Source organism: Scylla paramamosain, unplaced genomic scaffold (assembly GCF_035594125.1).
Source record: "Scylla paramamosain isolate STU-SP2022 unplaced genomic scaffold, ASM3559412v1 Contig91, whole genome shotgun sequence".
NCBI lineage: Eukaryota > Metazoa > Arthropoda > Malacostraca > Decapoda > Portunidae > Scylla > Scylla paramamosain.
In genome coordinates, this window is record NW_026973756.1 from 163384 (window position 1) to 181442 (window position 18059).

Sequence of the window (18059 nt, forward strand, 5' to 3'; positions counted from 1 at the left end):
AATTCTTAAGGGAACACAATCTAAGTTGTTTTCTTTCTAGATTTTTTTTTATTTTTCTTTAGTCGCTGGTTTGTTCTCATTATTTTTAAGTGACTGCGCGCGCGCGCACACACACACACACACACACACACACACACACACACACACACACACACACACACACACTATCGGTCTATATATTCGTGGATAAAGTCATTACATGTCTTTGAGGGCGAACAAAATAAAAACACTTAGCACAAGAATTTTAAGGCGGACATTAAGGCGGGCGGCGGCGGTGATGGCGGTGGTGGTGGACACGAGCCATTACAAAAACAAGAGAGCAAATTCGCTCTGAGAAACACGAGGCGAAGTTTTGTATACAGTTTCAAAAGACTGATATCAGTACTGGCACCAAAATAAATCTGGTCAAGTAATTTAAAATTTCAATGATTGAAGCTTCGTCTTTGTTCAATAGGATCATCAGACTGAGTTCAGCAAATGCCACGCCTCCATTACGCACCAGAGAAAAGGTTAAGGACACCACACAAAATTAAGTACAAACGTTTATTTCTTGTTTTGGTTTGCAATTATCTTTTACGTTTATTTTATGATGCCTCTTCGCACGTGTATAGAAAGCAGTGTTACAATTTATTACTGGTAATTCTAATCTTTCCACTATTAATATTCCAGATGTATGGTGAGTTTTCAATGGGCAAGTGAATGATAAAGTAATTACATATTTTTCGATACTTTGAAGTAACGATAAAAAAATAAACTCCACAGCAGAGGGTGAAGAAGAGTGAATAACGCGTGGACATACAAGTATCTGTTGTTATGTCTTACAAGAATGTCTTCTTACACAATGGTAGACAAAAATGAGAAGAATAAAATAAAAGTACCAGGTTCGCCTGTGTTGGCAAGGCTACTGCGCGCCGCCCACTCACGGCCGCGATCCCACTGCTGCTCCACACGGGTGCTTTTGGCTGCTGGGTTTCCCCCCTGGCCTGGTTCACACCTCCTTAGGCAACCTGGACGCCCCCGGCTCCCCAGGGGCGGCCATATTGATGCCGAGCTTAGTGCGGACGCCCACTCAACATGGCGAGTCCCGCAGCAGCCACCCTCGCCTCAAGCCGTCCACTGGGCCAAGCCTCCGCGTCGCCGGATTACAGGGCCGCGCCACCAACCCCGGCTGGAAGCAACGTTTCAGGAATATATCTTTAATCTTCTCCACAGCATGTACCAAGGGATCTTCTGCTTAGCCAATAATGAAAGGCGTTTGCTTATGATGCATGTATTGCACATAGGCTGCACATTTCTACGCAATCCTTTCATAATTATTGGTTTTCTTTCACGAATGTCAATGGTAGCATGAGATGGCTGGAGACGAGAGGATGCTGTGGTACGATAAAGATTCGTGAATGATGGAGGAATGGCGTGGAAGAGTTTTGTAATGAATCAAGGAAGTGAGGGAGTGAGGGAAGGCGTGGTAAAGCACAGCAAAGCAAGGCGAGGGCTGGAGAGGCGTGGCTGTGTGCTCGCTCCTCCTTGCAAAATACTGCATCGCCTCTTTCTTTCCACTCGTCTTCACTTTCTCAACTCCCAGACTTGGATTTTCTCCCTGACAGCGAGGGGAAAGCCACGATGCAGTGCAGCTGTAACGGACACCGGTGGGGGAAGCCCTCGCCCACACACTCCCCGCTGCGGCTTCCTCTCTCCCCAACACAAGAAGCACTGGTTTCCGCTTCGCCTTGAATCCAAACCCACTGCGGCCAGTCTAACACATCCTGGACTGCTTGGAAATTACCGACGCCCTCCACCCTTCGTCAGAACTTCCACCGCGGTTCTTCTCGTCGGGAACTCCAGTGCGTTTTCTACAAGTACGAGTACACCACGAGTACGAGTACACCACGAGTTTTAAGTAAATCATCGAGAAAATTGTGTTTTTCGAGACCCTAAAATGTTTTTCCTTCCCTTCTGTTTCTTCATTTCTATGAATGCAAAACTGTTGCCACTGAATACACCGCGCTATGTTGTGCAACACGAGCACACACACATCCTCTTAACGTCTACAAGGGATGACTATGAAAAAAAAAAAGTAGTTTGAAAACTCTGATGGAAGGAAATAGTTATTGATTACAAAATTCATAATTTTTATCTTTCATACTGTTCTCAAAGAAAACAGAGAGAGAGAGAGAGAGAGAGAGAGAGAGAGAGAGAGAGAGAGAGAGAGAGAGAGAGAGAGAGAGAGACGTACACAATCAGTGATAAATGGCCACCCCAGTGAACTTCTTTATTCACTCCCATTCAACGCCAGGCAAGCAGATTACACACCCTGCGACCTCTTAAGTGTGTGTGTGTGTGTGTGTGTGTGTGTGTGTGTGTGTGTGTGTGTGTGTGTGTGTGTGTGAAGCTGTCTATGAGATCAAGTGGCTTTATAACTTGGGAAACAATACACATTAAATACGACAACCGGAATTCAATATAATGAATCTCACGCACGCTGGTTCCTGCAGCTTGATCTTTGTACATTTTTCTTTCCCTTTTTGTATCTCTAATGTGAATCTATTTGCTTCCTTTTTTTTTTTTTTTTACATATTTTCCTCGTAATATTAAATTAGGCTATGCTAAGTTTGATTTTTTTTCTTGCTCTGCTTATTATGCCCGCATTTTTTTTTTTTCATTGTACCACATCAGACTACTCTACCCTGAAAAGAACATCAAACATTGGTCTAAGCCAGATCTAGCGGCAAAATCGTAACACTGGCAAAATTAAAACGGCATCAGCTGACCAAAATTATTAAAACAAGTTCCTATTTACAATGAGAATTTTGTGCCGACTTCTGCAGACGGTTTGATAAAAATGTACGTTGCGACGATCTAGCAATGACAAAATTCATGATAATGGTATGGCACCCCTGGGCACTGTCTGTGACACCCCAGGACGCCGCGGCACGCACTCTGAGAAACATTGGCCTTTGCTATGATAAGCGCGCGTCAGTGATGGGCCGCTCTCTCTCTCTCTCTGTTATGTTTGCAGTGTTATGAACACTTTGAGGCGCATAGAACAAGCTGCCTGGATGTCAGTACAAACACTTGTGAAGGGAATAATTTAGTGAGCCAGAAATCCAAGCCCACATCAGCTGCCACTCCCGTCACCTCCACAACAGGTGGTCTGGGGCTTGCGAGTGGAGTGGTCTAGGAACACTTACAACTACACAAGGCCTCCTCCACCCTGCCACTCAGAAAACATTTGGCATATTATCCTCGCTCCTCTTCCTTGCAATGGATATAACACAACAGTATTTGTTTGAATCATTCCCTTTCTTCTGTGTTGTGTGTCTAAAACGATTACATGTTCAGTGAGCCAATAGTCTGGACACACGGAAAATGTATCTTTTAATCATTCTCTTTCATTCATTCTTGTTCGATAATGTCTGCCTGCATTATGATCACTCCTCGTGTCCACTCAGTACTATCAAGTCAATTTGTTCTTTTGACACTCATAGTCAAGATATGAAAAGAAAAAAAAAAGTAATAATATTGATGTGTCCAGATTTTGGGTCATCCTGTACAAAACACATTTACACACACACACACACACACACACACACACACACACACACACACACAGTGTACACTCACCACTCAGAAGGCGTCACTGATAACCGGACAGGAGTGGTTCGTACTGTACTTGCCAAGGAAGTCATCATCACTACACCGTCCTAGCGCCACGCCTACGCCTCCCTGCCACCGCCAGTAATTTCAGCATTTCATCGCTCTGCACCATCACCACCATGTCTCACCATCGCGCCGTGCACCATTACACCTCCCGCCACCATGCCACGCACCATGGTTGGGAAAATAACTAATAAAACGTCAGAAATTCACATACCATTGACACGACACACAAAGCAAACATACCGCCGCACACACTGGCCTGCGCGCGCAGGATGACTCTGCTGTGACGTCATGGCGCGGATTTCAAAATATTATTCTCCTCATGCACGATTATGAACTGAAGTCTCATTTCTTGGTGTGTAGAGGTTAAGTAAACATTTCGTAGGCAATTAAGAGGCGCTGGAATGTAACGATGATCCGTAAAACACGTTTTACTTTTCGTGGCAACCTTGGAGAGGTGACAGGCATGCCAGCCAAAGTGATGAACCCATCCAGGCAGCACCCTTGGCTTCCTTGGTGGCACCGTGTCCCTAGATTTACAATGCGAGGAGAAACAGTAGAAGTTTAGCTATGGCAACCACTACTGCCAGGCTCACCTCTCTTGGTTTGCAGTCACTTGGTACTGGGGCGAATGGTACCAATACTCCTCCTTGCCCCGCCTCCTCCTCTTCCTCCTACACACCCGAGTCTAGGGCCAAGGCTTGGAGGGGCAAGGCTTGGAGGGGCGCTAAGGATACCGTGGCGTATGGAGGTAATAACAATGCACTTCCACCCGCTTCACCGCCCTGAGTGTGTGTGTGTGTGTGGCGGCGATCAGAGACGAGTCACAAAGCTGTATAATTGATGTTTAACCGTTTGACTCCCACTTGGTACACTTTTCCCTAATTACCAATCACTCTGAGACATTTTAGAGACCAAGTGGTTTGAGTACCAAGTGTTTCGAGAACCAAACGTCCTGCGGCTTATTTACACTCAGGCCGATCTGCCTTGAGGATCATCTGACCTGAGGCCAATGCGACCTGATTACCTTCCGCTCCAGTACCAAGTGACTATGCTCCCGCCTCTCCCTGCCCAGTAGAAACGGCGAGCTCAAGTGCGTGTGAAGACCAGTTATCTTGTTTAGATCGTATGGTTGTTCAAGTCTTTAAATAACAAGTATGTAGTGATCGAAAAGTAAATTCACGAGAAGTAGTACATCTTGCTAAACTGCTTTTGTGTGCTTCACAGGAATATGGTGATTGCTTGAGTCAGATACTGCATCCTTTTAAAAGGGCAGTTTCTAATCAAAGGAGCTACTTCGTTTCACACATGTCACATATCCAACTAAGCTTTAACTAACCGATTTAACGCTCTGCAATGTATGGAAGGCTGGACCATTTAATAGACACCACAGAAGATCAATCTTTTCCGGCAGGACGCGGAAGTGGCACGCCTGCTCCAGCATGGCCTTGACCCTGGTGGCCCCTCCTCGTGCTGTGCATCTTCCTGTGCCTACAGCAAGGCAGCGTCACTCTTCTTCTTCAAACCCTTGGAGAGGGCAGTGTGTGTGTGTGTGTGTGTGTGTGTGTGTGTGTGTGTGTGTGTGTGTGTCCCCAAGTCTGTCACATCTTGAGAAATGTTATGATGTCAAAGAAGGGCATGGCAGTCATCGTGGGGGACAACACAGTGAAGGACGGACTTTCTTCTCCCTGACGTAAAGACCCACCGTTCCCTTCAGCTGAAAAGGGAAGAAAGACCACTCAGTATACAGAGAAAAAAGAAAATGTATTTGTACCAGTAGACAATAAAATGATAAATCAGGAATCCTTGTGTTCCCTCACTAAGAAAAAGAAAAGAAAACGATTTATTTTTAAAAGGTTATTTGACTTTGCGTCCACTAACGCGATGGGAGTTGAAAAACAAATGTACGAGTGAAAAATACTCAGCTCATTGCAGCACATTGATGGTCCAGACTGGTTCTCTAAATGGCGACAATACGGTTAACAAGATTAATTCATTAACTCAGAACTCATTCGCCCTGATGAGTGCTGACAAATGTTCCTTTTTGTTGTCAGGAGTGATTGATTCAATTCCTGTGTTTTCAAAGCTACATCACAGAGTCAGACCATACGAAGAGACAGTGCAGCGACCAATAACCACCACCACCACCACCATCATCATCATTATCGTCATCATCATTGTCGCCATCATCATCATCATCATCATCATCATCATCATCATCACATAATCATTGACAGGACAACAACAGGCAGGAAAACGTTGTACATTAATTGTCCATGTATTGAAGTTTTAATGAGTCACGTCTCTGTCACGTGTGGGTCCTGTATAAAGTGACTCAGTTTGGGTTTTTATTGTATCTATCACATATAATTATTTGTTTCCTACATCCCTGTTCTATTTCTGATCTTACAGGTACATTTTCCTTACAACATACCATATAGCTGCTTGTTCTCTACATACCTGTTCTATTTCTCATCTTACAAGTATGACACGTCCTGCAATCATGGAATTCTTCACTGATATATACCAGTGGAGATGCTTGAGTCACTACAGCTTTCTCCAATGCTCTCCTGAGGCACAAATGTATTTCTTTGTACCACTGAAGTATTTTATTTGAATTGCTAGCCTATACATATATAATCCAGTGTTGGACTACTGGGCAGCATTCAGCCAAACCAAAAGGCGAGGCGGGGAAGGGAGAATAAACAGAGCCATCACCTTTATCAAAACTCTTCCCATAAAAAAAGTTGATATGCTGCTACAACACTACAATGCTCATTACAATTTATTTATTTATTTATTTATTTATTTTTTTCATTTCATGCGAACATTTTTGTTTTTTCTTGTTAATTTTTTTTTTCTGCAACGCTCAAAGCCTCTCATGGTCATTGATTTTTAACATTCACTGGAGGTCACAACAATAACGAAAGAGGTCACTTCAGTAACTTGACGCTGTTCTGGAAGGCCCAACACTTTTTCCACAGTGGTATTCGTTGGTGTGTTTTTTACAAGTTTAGTTTATAATTCTTGGAGTGTTTCCATTTCTGGTGAGAGTCGTGTTTGTTTAAGTGTGGGCGTGAGTCACGAACTTTGCCTCTTGAAGGATTTGATCTTTGGCTGAGTCTGGGAGCTTCGCTGTGACAGCTTCCCACTGAACACTCGCTTGTCCAAAGTGGTGGTGTCGTTATTTACAAAATGCTTATGAAAAATAGTACTACCTGTCAACATGCATCTATTTATCACAACGCCAGGTGGGTCTTCATGTTCGTGAAACTTTTCATGTACGTATTTATCATTATCATCAACATAATATTTTTTCTTCTTCTTCCCTCTTTTTTGTTACCACTGAGCTAAGTGTGTGTGTGTGTGTGTGTGTGTGTGTGTGTGTGTGTGTGTATGTGTGTGTGTGTGTGTGTGTGTGTGTGTGTGAATCGAGGTTAAAGTGTTTGTTATCATTCATTCTTCAGAATAATGATAGTAGTAGCAGTAGTTAGTAGTAGTAGTAATTGTATAAAGTGGTGGTGGTAGTAGTAGTAGTAGTAGCAGTAGTTAGTAGTAGTAGTAATAGTATAAAGTGGTGGTGGTAGTAGTAGTAGTAGTAGTAGTAGTAGTAGTAGTAGTAGTAGTAATAATATAATAATAATAATAATAATAATAATAATAATAATAATAATAATAACAACAATAATAATAATGAATCACCACTATGTATCGGCCAGCTGTGGTGTGATGGCAGTAATTAGTGCTCAGTAGTGGAGTGTGGATGATTAATATAATAAAACTGCCATCAAAGTACACGACCTCTTTGATCTCTCTTAATTAAAAACAATCCGGCGACCATCACGCTCAAGGAAAAATGTCCAGCCGCCCTGACAGCGAACCTATGGAAGACCTCTGATGGCTGACTGACTCACTCACTGGCTGACTGGCTGGCTGGCTGACTCACTGGCTGACTGCTATGTTGATTGGCTGGTTTAAGGAGTGACTGGCTGATTTATTTACTGACTGACTGACTAGCTGGCTGGCTGGTTGATTGACTGATTGACATTCAGCCGCCTGAAGGCAGTAAAATACCACTACGACTTGTCACACACTGATTTTTGAGTAAGCTTCTTCAGTGTCTTTTAGTGTCTTTTCTTTATTTTTGTCTAAATATAATACACCGGAACGGCTTCTTCACACAATCATTACTTTTTTCGTCTCTGCTTTTTCATTTTCTTTTTTTGTTAAGGGTTTGTTTCATTTGTTCCTTTGAAGACAGTAACTAGTCACGCGGCGCGGCTTATCACAGCGACCTTTTGTCTTGCCTTCTTTACTCTTTTTTTCTTTCTTTCTTTCTTTCTTTTTTTTTTTTTTTCTGTCAGTAAATACTCCTTCGGTTTGTTCATACCGAGATTTTTGTCTCAGCTACTTCAGTGTCTTCTTTACGGCTTTTTATTTACTTTTCTACTTTAAAGGCAGTAAATACTTACACGACTTGCCCACACACTCAATTTTCAACCTCTCCACATTTTTAAAACAATTTTTTTGTCTCATTTTTTTTTGTTGTTGTTTGAAAGGGACGGCTTGTCACCAAGTGATTTTGACATCAAGTATTTTTATGTTTTGTTTTTAATAAATTTAATTATTTATTTATTTTTATTTTAAAGCGGTAAATAGTCCTTCCACCGGTTTTTGTCTCAGCTTCTTTAAAAACTTTTTTTTAAGTCTTTTATTTCGTTTCACTTATTTTTTACTGCTTCTCCAAGGTGTTATCCACTATCCTTAATTCTGACTATTTTCTTAATCCTCTATCCTTAATCCAGACTATTTTCTTCGTTTAACAGTCTTAATCCGGAACAATTTTCCTAATGTCCTTAACCCAGACTATTTCTGTACTCAGTTCACTTCTCCTATTTTCTCTTTGTGAGCTACATGTGAGCAGGCTTTTTATTCATTTATTTCATCTCTGTGCTGATCTCCATGATACATTACATAAAAATGAAGTCAGATAGGACGCATGAGGGCGGCCCGCTCAGTGAGGGAACATGTCGAGGCGGAACTGTTTTCTGTTGAGCTTCTGTTGAGGTCATGGTGGAATGAACATAGTCTGTGGCTGCTGGTAATTCACAGAGCCTGCGTGTCATGCTCCTCCGTGTCCTGCCTCTTCTTAGCCTGCGTGTCATGTTCCTCCGTGTCCTGCCTCTTCTCCTTAGCCTGGGTGTCATGATCCTCATTATCATAAAGTTATTCTTTGACTTCCTATCTGTTTGTTTGTTTTATATAAGTTTTTTTTTTTTTTATGCATTTTACATATTTGTTTGAAGGTAGTGATACTCCTACTGTTTGTCACGCTTGTCATTTTTGTCTGAGCTTCTTCCTAAGCAGTAAAATCTCCGTGTGATTTGTTTGTGGTTCTTCATTGTCTTCAAGCTCCATCACAACCTCCTCTTCCTTGTCCTATGGCAGAATCTCGTGGTGCTCGACAACTTAAGGCTTCTTCACCTGCATCTCAACTGGTCCCATAATGCTGTGTCGCGTCCTGGCTGCTCCAAGCCTAGTATCGATGTCTCTGCTGAGGTCTCTGCTCACGCCCCTCCCAACGCGTGCCTGTTCGTGCCTCTGCCTAGCCCATCGCTGATGCCTGGCCGTGCCTGCCACGCAATCCTCCTTGCTTGCTTCTCTGATTTTGTTTGACATAAGACCACGCCCTATAGCCTTGCTGATCTCGTTGCTGGATGCCCTCCGCATGGCTCTGGTAATACTGTTTCCAATAATCCTGGTGACCGTGATGGTGACGTGTCTCCTCATGGCTCTGGTTACACCACTCCCAGTAATTGACAGAGCTGTGGTAATAATAGCCCTGGTAATAATAACCCTGGTGAACCGTGTGTTGACGCTGCTGTCGAGGACTGTGGCGATACACTTCCCCGTATCCCTGCTGATGACTGTGGTGATTGCTTTTTGATCCTGTGTGGCTTGGGTATTGCTTGTTTTGTTGAAGGGTTAGCCGAGACACCGGGTGATGCTCCACCAGAGCAGCGAGTTGAGAACTCTGTTCATACTTGTTCATACGCTCCTGCTGAGGCAGCCGAGGGCCTTGTTGCTGATAAGCGCACTGACGACTGTAATGAATGAGGCCGTCTGAGAGGCATCGCGAGGGAGCGCCGTACCCCAGCAGCAACTGGCCCAGCAAGGAGCACGGCGAGGTGTACCGGCCTGGGGCGTGTGCGGCGGGCGCCAGCACCAGGTACGCGTGCTGGAAGGCCCTTCGCGCCTCCCAGACACGGAAGGACGATCGGCCCAGATCATTGCCAGGTGTCAATGGGTCCTGGATACACAGATCTGCCCGGCGGTGGCCGCCAGGCATGACGATGGGCACGTCCTCTTTCCGCAGGTAGCGGCCGCCCCCCAGCACGCTGATGCCCGTCGTGGCGTACGAAAACTGGTGTCCATAAAAATAGAAGAATCTTAAAAGCACCAGAGCAGGCTCTTCTCGTTCCTCAGGCGGGACCTGCAGTTGGAGGAGGCTAGTGGCCATGAGCGTGACGGCGTAGGAGGAGACGCCTCCTGTGAAAACTTGGCCAAGGTTTAATCGTTTCAGATAATATCTCACGAACAGAACCACAGGCGTCAGTGTGTTAAACTGCTTTTTGAAGTCTGCCACCAGCACCGCGGCGCGCACAGCCGCCTCGCCGCCGAGAGACACGTCCACCTCCACTCCGGTCTGCTGATGAACAAATTTAACCAGAGGAGCAGTGGCCTTCTCGAGAACCTTGAGTGAGGCAGGCAGTGCCACGCCCTGCTGCAGGAGGGCGTCTCTCAGGACCAACAGAGGCGGCGGCGAGGGTGGCCACTGTCCCACCAGCGTGAGGTCGACGTCGCTGTCCGGCAAGTACAGGCCGTTAGCCAGGCTGCCCGTGACCTGCACTTGGGCCGCGGGCCACAGCGCACCAACCACGCCCCTCACGTCTTCCACCGGGCGCATCCTGCGCCGGGACTCCGCCTCCGTTCCTCCCGCCCAGCGATGGAAGTCCAGGACTTCTTGGCGAAGAGCCTGCAGGGAGCCGTTGTAAGAAGGCGCCGGATACTGCCATGGTGGAGACTGGTAGGTGGCTGCTGCAGGCTGTGTGATTGGTGCAGTGTGGTGGTGTGGCTGGTGTGTCAGGTGGTGATCTATGACGGCGACTGGGGACCTGTTCACGTCTTCCTTGATGTGCTCTTCCACCTCAGTAATCGCTGCTTCATGTTGCTGCTCAGCACCAGGTTCCCCCTCGAGAGTGTCGCCAGCAGGGAAATAAGAGTCGTTGTTGTTGTTGTTGTTGTTCTTTGCTTCTACAGTTTCTTCCTGCAAATTGTGTTGAGCCTCCAGACTTTCGTTTTCCCGCGACTGTTCCTGAATTGTACACGCCGCGTCAGACATTTCCACTGTCGTCACTTTCCCTTCCTCGTCATTATCTTGGTTTTCCTCGTCTTTCTGCCCCTGCTTCTGTTCATTCTCTCTCTCCATGCCCTCCTCTTTTTCCATCATCGTCACTTCCTCTTCCTCGCCGGTGTGTTGTTCTTGCTCACCTTTCTGTTCCAGCGTGCAATCTAGGAGGATCGTCCTGGCCTCTTTCTCTTCCATTATATTACTTTCATCTTCCTCATCGCTGTGGTCACCCGTCAGAATCATCTGATTTCCTGCCTGCTTTGGCTCTAAGGATAGCACTTCATGCTCTTCCGCCACCCACGCCTCCTCTTCCTGTTGTTCCAGCATCAGTTCCGGCACTACTGGCACTGCCTCCTCGTCCTTCACTAACGTCACGCTCTCTTCTTCGTCCCTGTGGTGTTCTGCGCCCTCTCGTTCCACACCAGTGACTGGCTCTTTTCCAGTGATAGTTGGCAATGTCACATCGACAATGTTTGATACCTCTTCAGGGAGTGGAGGCACCTCTGCACGGGAAGACTCTTTAATCGTGCAAGTACTTTGGTTATTGCAGTGATTAACATTATTTTGAATCTTTCTGTTTTTTTTCCTACGACGGCGACGAGTTCTTTTTGCTTTGTGAGTTTGTTCTTCGTGTGTCGCGGACTTGTCTTCCGTCTGTTCCTTAACTGATGAATGACCGTCACACACTTTCACTTCCTCGACAACATCATGATTTTCTTGCTCTCTCTCTTCCAGCATCTGTTCATTCCCTGTTTCCATCTCTTCTTCTTCTTCCATCATCGTCACTTTCTCTTCCGCGCAAATGTGTTCCTCGCCACGCTCCTGTTCCAGCATCCGCACGAGGAGGGCCGTCTTTGCCTCTTCCTCCTCCATCATATTCGTTTCCTTTCCCTCGTTGTTTTGAGACTTTTTCATGTTTTTCTTCCTGCGATGGCGCCGAGTTCTTTTTGCGTTGTTCTGAGTTTGTTCTTCGCATGCTATGTATTTCCCTTCCGTGGAGTGGCTTCCTGGCATCTTGCCAGTCCCTTTACCTTCATTCTGAGAGACTGTGGTGCATTCTGCTTTTAGTTCATCGTTCAAGTGATTCAGGTTGTTATTCTTCTCGTGTTCCTCCTCAATAGCCTCATTCCGTTCATTATGTTTCGTTTTCATGATGTTATTGAGTGGCTTGTTCTTCTCCAGTTCCTTATTTATAGACTCATTGTGTTCACCAGTGCACGCAAAGTTCTTTTTCCACACCACGCCTACGATAACTGGAGAGGTGAAGCCGGTGAATGGTGGCGTGCTCGTGCTTGTGTTTTGATCTTGACCAAGGGGTCTCAAATTTGGCTCGACTGAGTCTGTTATTGGTGAGTGAACGTGTACGTTTTCTACAGTCTCAATACATTTTTGTTCCTCTTCCATCTCACTGCAGTCAGTGAGTGGAGGAGGTGAGGCGCCGTCTTGTTCCTCAGCACCTGTCTCCCCGTGAGGCAGGGAGACGGCGAGGTGCTGGCTTCGTTTCCGCTTCCTCAGTCGTCGGCAAAGCTTTTGGAAGCAACAACGGACCCACGAGAAGCAACACGCCTTTTCAGGCTGCTCGTCTGAGTCGCTGCCAACTTCCATCACGCTGCTTTGCTGCGACAAGGACTCGAAGTGGCTCATTGCGGCAAACTCACTCTGAGTTTTCTTGATGCGCTTATCATAGACCATGTGCTCCTGAAGGCTCACCATGGTGACTAATCTTACAGAGAGATGGTTGGTGGACCCTGGCCTTAGCATACACTTGGCCCATCGTCCAGCGCCACGTCAACCAACTCCAAGGTACCACTTCCAAGGACTCACCAGCCAATCACCTTCCGAGAAGCAACCCTCACTTGCTTTTCACCGGTAGAGAAGTTTACTTCATGTGTTTTTTTTTTTTGTTTTGTATTATTGTAATAGTTTTGAGAATAACAATAATGATAATAATAATAATAATAATAATAATAATAATAATAATAATAATAATAATAATAACAATAATAATAATAATAATAATAATAATAATAATAATAATAATAATAATAATCCTTTATTATTATTATTATTATTATTATTATTATTATTATTATTATTATTATTATTATTGCTATTATTATGAAGTCGAATAAATCAGTAGATACAAATTGCATGCAAGAAACGTGTAACAAGTTGATATGTAGTTATAAATGAATAAGATGACAAACATTGTACATAAACCACGAGGAATCAAGTGATGGGTGACAAATGGATGACAAATGACACATCCACAATGTGTGACGAGCGGTGAGTGTGGAGCGACTGGTCTAGTGGAAGAATTATTTGAAGGTGGAGCCAGAACAAAACTGACAATGTTACGTATTACAACAAACAATGCCTGGTGGATGGGTGGTGGTGGTGGTGGAATAGGTGGAGTGGTGGAGTGGTGAAAGGAAGGCTGGAGGATTGACAGAGTACATGCCAGGGTTTGTTCTTTTCTCTTCTTTTATTCACACAAAGACAGACAGACCAAGCAGTAAAGTTACCAAGGGAAGAATACGCCAGCTAATTGCCGCTCCACACAACACACACCACCAGATTTACAATGAACTCACCCGTTTGCACTGAGCGAAAGGCAAGTCTTCCATATTCTTACCTCTGGGCTCTTGTACACACACACACACACAAACTCTCTCTCTCTCTCTCTCTCTCTCTCTCTCTCTCTCCGTCAGGCTGTTCCTCCTTAATTTATGGTGGGTCTTGAGACAGCTTCCCTTTACAGTTGTATCCTTCTTAATCTATGCTGCCTTCCAGATATTTTCCCCTCCATACGTATATTTCATCTCATGTTATCCTCTCTGTTGTATATTTCCCCCCTCCAGACATTTCCTCCCTAATCAATTGTCCCTTTTGGATATTCTCACTCTTCATATTTGCCTCTTAATTTATTATTTTTTTTACACATTTTTCCCCTCTAGATATTTTTTCCTTAATTTATCTCCCATTTCTCCTCTTTGCATATTTCCCACTCTGGGCATTTTCCCTCCGGACATTTTCCTTAATCTATACCCTCTTTGGACATTCTTCCCTTGTGAACATTGCCCCTTCCTCCCTTCTTAATGATTTAACCGTCAGCATATCACAATGACATCACTGGCGATAGTCGCGACCAAAGAAGTAACGGACAAAGAGGTTCTCAGAGTGGCAGACGACTAGCTGTTAGTGCCGAGTCAACACGAGTCTTAAAAGAATATTCGATATATTTACAAATAGAAACAGTGGCTGGATGGAGATAAATCTTGAAGTATTTAGTAAACTGCTTCCTAAAGACAGTTAATTCTTATCTATTTACTTTTATTTATTTGACAGACATGAAGCCTGAACTGGTGGGTATTATTCTGGCACTCCACATTTCAGGCATACATGTTTTATTCAGGGACTGCCTCGTGTGGAACTGACGACTTCTTGTAACTTTCTTCATGCTCTTGTATTGTTATGGTGTTGATATGATGCAGTGCGATTTATTACATCACGAGAGAGGCAACACGTTCTACAGGGCAAATGTCAGGGAGTGGTGATCGTCGAGGGAGAGAATGACAACAAACACCAACATGAACATGAACAATATTCCCTGAATCTCGCCTGCACTGCCTCACGTCACTCTTGTTATGTATTTGCCACACCTCATTTTATTCACTCCTGACACACTTGTAACACTTGACACACTTGCAACACTTCCCACCACAAGTCATTCGTCTGATACCACACAAAGGTCCCGCCCACGCTTGAGGTGCACTGTACGGATTAGCTACATGTACACAACGACGCTTAGAGCACCACAAAGTGGAGTTTAATGGTGTTGAATTAATGAGAATTTCCCCTCGGTGAGTCTCCGCTTGTCTTAATCCCATCGGTAATGCTTCAGCCGCTTGCTGTCTCTTCGCTTTGGTTGTGACGAGTGTGATCAGTAAAGCTGTGATGTGTCTGATGGGGGAGCACTTGCCATGTCTTTGATGGGTAATAGCTGTCATGGCTCTGATAGCTAACAGCCGTCAGGTTTTCCATCAGTACCACCTGTCATGGTTGTAATGGTGGTGATGGATTTTATTTTTTTTTCTATGTATGAGGGACACTGGCCGAGGGCAACAAAAATACAATAAATAACAAAGCCTAAAGAACGAACATACATAATAGAATTGGTGATGCTGCACTCGGTTAAAGGATTCCCGCCAAGCTTACCCAGCGACCCTTGCCTTGACCTACTTGACAACCACCGCCCTCTACCCTCCAAGAAATATCGTTCAGTGTGGCAGCGCCCTCAGATTGCGTCCACTTGGCATATCATGGGCAGTTTTGTCATGTATTATGGAAATCATTGCAAAAGGAGTACAAATGAAACAAAACAGAAGATGGAGAAGGACAGACTGTCACCAGCCCTTCAGTTATCACATATCACAACTTCAATTGTGACTGATTAATGCAGCGACTTAAAGGAAGTGTTCACCACAAAGGTATTGCGCTCCTACAAACAATTACTTATCTTACTGTTAAGCGAAAAGAGATAAAATTAAGATTACCTTAAAATACTGACCTTTGTGTCACACGACAAAGGACAGACAAACCACACACACACACACACACACACACACACACACACACACACACACACACACACACACACACACACACACACACACACACACACACACAGTATTTGCATAGTGAAGGTTAGTTAACTCTGTGATGAGTTCAAAAGAAACAGCCTTCCAAGCTTATTTAAAACAATTTTAAGTCTCCGTTAGCAATAAGCCAGAGTTCAGCTAATTCCTCTCCATATTCTGTGTTATAATGAAACAAGACATACGAGGAACACTCTACGTCATCTACAAATGATAAGACACTGCTAATTTTCACACCTACAGTTAATCTAAACATACAATTAACAGTTAATGAAATAAACGGCAAGAGAAATTAAGCATCCAGTGTACCGTACCAAACGATCCTGCAATGGTGAGCCTCTTACACACACACACACACACACACACACACACACACACACACACACACACACACACACACACACACACACACACACACACACACACACACACACACACACACACACACACACACACACACACACACACACACACACACACACACATACACACACACATACACACACACACACACACAGTTAGTTAATTAGTTTATTGACCACGACAACACAGGTATAGGTACAAATAGGAAAAATATATGGTCCAGTAAAAATAGACCGTCCAGTTTGTAAATGTATCAAATATGCATATTCAGTGACAGTTAAAATTGCAGCAAGTTGACATGATTTTAAACCTGCGACGTAAACACAAAGATAAAACCAAAATTTCCAAGACAAAACAAAAATCTCTGCCAAAGCAACAATAAAGCCAATACTCAAAACAATAACACAATAAAACGACAAGTATTTAATCTCAATCTAAAAAATAAATTCTATAAAACCTTAAACCATGTGATTAATATATAAACCGCAACAAACCCCCTGAATAAAAAATAAAATCCATACCAATCCACTACTAAAACTCAAACACACAATATTATACTGAAAAAATGTTCTGAACTTGTATAATACAGCATGTTAAGGGATACTGAACACTGCAGACACACACTTGTATAATACAGCATGTTAAGGGATACTGAACACTGCAGACACACACTTGTATAATACAGCATGTTAAGGGATACTGAACACTGCAGACACACACTTGTATAATACAGCATGTTAAGGGATACTGAACACTGCAGACACACACTCATGTCTTGTAAACATCCAACATTTTATACAATATAAAGCATCTTTCATTATCATTATACATATCAGAGAACAAGTCAGGAATATTAGAAAAACCGTGAGTGTCTCTCAGATGTTGTGTGAGGGTGCACTGTTCCACAACGTGTGCCTCTGTCTGTATTTCTCCACGGACACACAACCTTTCTTCCAGTGAACCTTCCTCGTGCTCTCCTGTTCCGTCTGGCCATCTCTGCTGCAAGTGAGTGTGCTGATATGCCAAACCGCGTAAACGCCACTCGGTAATGTTCATTCCTGTGGGTCTTGCTCTTATACACGGAGTGAACAGATCAAGTGGGGTTTGTTTGTTTGTACATAACGCGTCTTGAGGAGGCTGAGTTATAAATATTCTCTTTCATTTCCCTAACTCCTTCATCTCTATCACTGGTCGAAATATGTAACAGTTGTGCAATATATGATGGAGTCTGGTACCGGTTCTCCATGAAAATTTTGATTACTACAATTAGCGGGTCATCCTCCATTCTCTGCCTTTCCAGCCACATTTTCCAGAAAAGTTTCTCTGTTTACTGCTAACTAATGATTGCAAGGGTGGATAACCCGCCTCGACATACCAAACATCATTACATGTGGCTAGTCTTACATCAAGTAAATGTTTCAATGAACAATCATATAGTTTTCGTACTGGCCTGAGGTCTGCATCCAGCCAGGACTCACACACTTATAAAATTGATGACATCAAGCAAGCGTCGAATACTCGTTTTTTTTTTTTTTTTCACTTGAAATGGAATGTCCTTATTTTTCCTTAAAAAAAAAATAAATTCATTACATGGGCCATTTTTGCATGAGCGTGAGCTCTGACTGACGACGAGACCGATCCGTCTGCAGTGAATGTGGACCCCAGGTATATATATTGTGTGCACCGCTCTACCACTAAGCCATCATCCACGTGCACTGCCTCGTTATCCTGTGGGGTGCCATGAATCACAAAGAACTTGGTCTTACACTCATTCACTGGCATGCCGTACTCATTACAACATTGTTTCATAAGACGCCATTTATTTATCACTGTATCTCGTGATGTTGCCAGCAGTACGGTATCATCCATCACAAAAAGAACGTGCAACCACTTTAGGAAACCATCATCTCTGCAGTTATCTTTAATCAGTTTAATCAGATCATTAACGTATACTAAAAATAATACACAAG

At 43.8% G+C, this 18059-nt stretch overlaps 1 long non-coding RNA gene across 1 annotated transcript; it reads right to left on the reverse strand.

Annotated features, from left to right (window-relative positions):
- Positions 1-854: 854 nt before the first annotated feature.
- LOC135098900 (uncharacterized) lies at positions 855-4741 on the reverse strand. Its single transcript, XR_010267485.1, has 2 exons — positions 3622-4741; positions 855-1168 (listed from the first exon to the last, which is right to left on the reverse strand). It is a non-coding gene; the product is annotated as an uncharacterized LOC135098900 (long non-coding RNA).
- Between the last annotated feature and the right edge of the window lie 13318 nt (positions 4742-18059).